Genomic DNA, 702 nt, shown 5'->3' with positions numbered 1-702 from the left:
GTTTCATTTATATACAATATCCATACTGAAATTCGATTAAATTCAAATACTCCCATTACATGATGCATTTATCCCCTTCACCTTTTAAGATCGCCCCTATAATTTCATTACGCATGATATTCAATATTTACGTCAAATCAACAAATATTCAATGCATATATCAAATCAATAGTAATACAAATATGTATTGCGTGGATATACTCATCACTTTATTCTTTAACTGCTAAGGTCAGAATGCTTGGTTCAATATAAATACCAAATAAACATAAATATTTACTGACTTGACAACATCAGAGTAGAAATGGGATAACTCGCAAAGGATGGGCTTTGGCTAAGGTGATACCAAACTTCTCTTCCATGTCTAGATCTTCTGGTCCAATGTCTGCCTCAAGCTTCCAATTGAAGGAATTTAAGAGTGAGCCTAATATTACTGGAACAATTCTCAATGCTAGTGGAAAGCCGGGGCACATTCTTCGACCCGCACCAAATGGAATCAAATCAAAATCTTGTCCTTGCATATCTAAATCCGAACCCCAAAACCTTTCAGGTTTAAATACTAAAGGCTCATCCCAAAAAGTAAAATCTCTACCAATCGACCACACATTGACTAGTACCTGTGAATAAGGAGACATCAACTGAGCAAGTTAGATTATATTTGGATCAAAAAGATCTAATCAATAAATAGGCAGGTCATTAACCCCC

The 702-nt window shown here is 35.2% G+C and overlaps 1 pseudogene; it reads right to left on the bottom strand.

Annotated features, from left to right (window-relative positions):
- Positions 1-273: 273 nt before the first annotated feature.
- Positions 274-702, bottom strand: part of LOC102593723 (geraniol 8-hydroxylase-like) — a 1,779-nt pseudogene continuing 1,350 nt past the window's right edge.

Source organism: Solanum tuberosum, unplaced genomic scaffold (assembly GCF_000226075.1).
Source record: "Solanum tuberosum cultivar DM 1-3 516 R44 unplaced genomic scaffold, SolTub_3.0 scf00280, whole genome shotgun sequence".
Lineage (NCBI taxonomy): Eukaryota > Viridiplantae > Streptophyta > Magnoliopsida > Solanales > Solanaceae > Solanum > Solanum tuberosum.
This window is presented reverse-complemented; position numbering and strand designations above follow the sequence as displayed.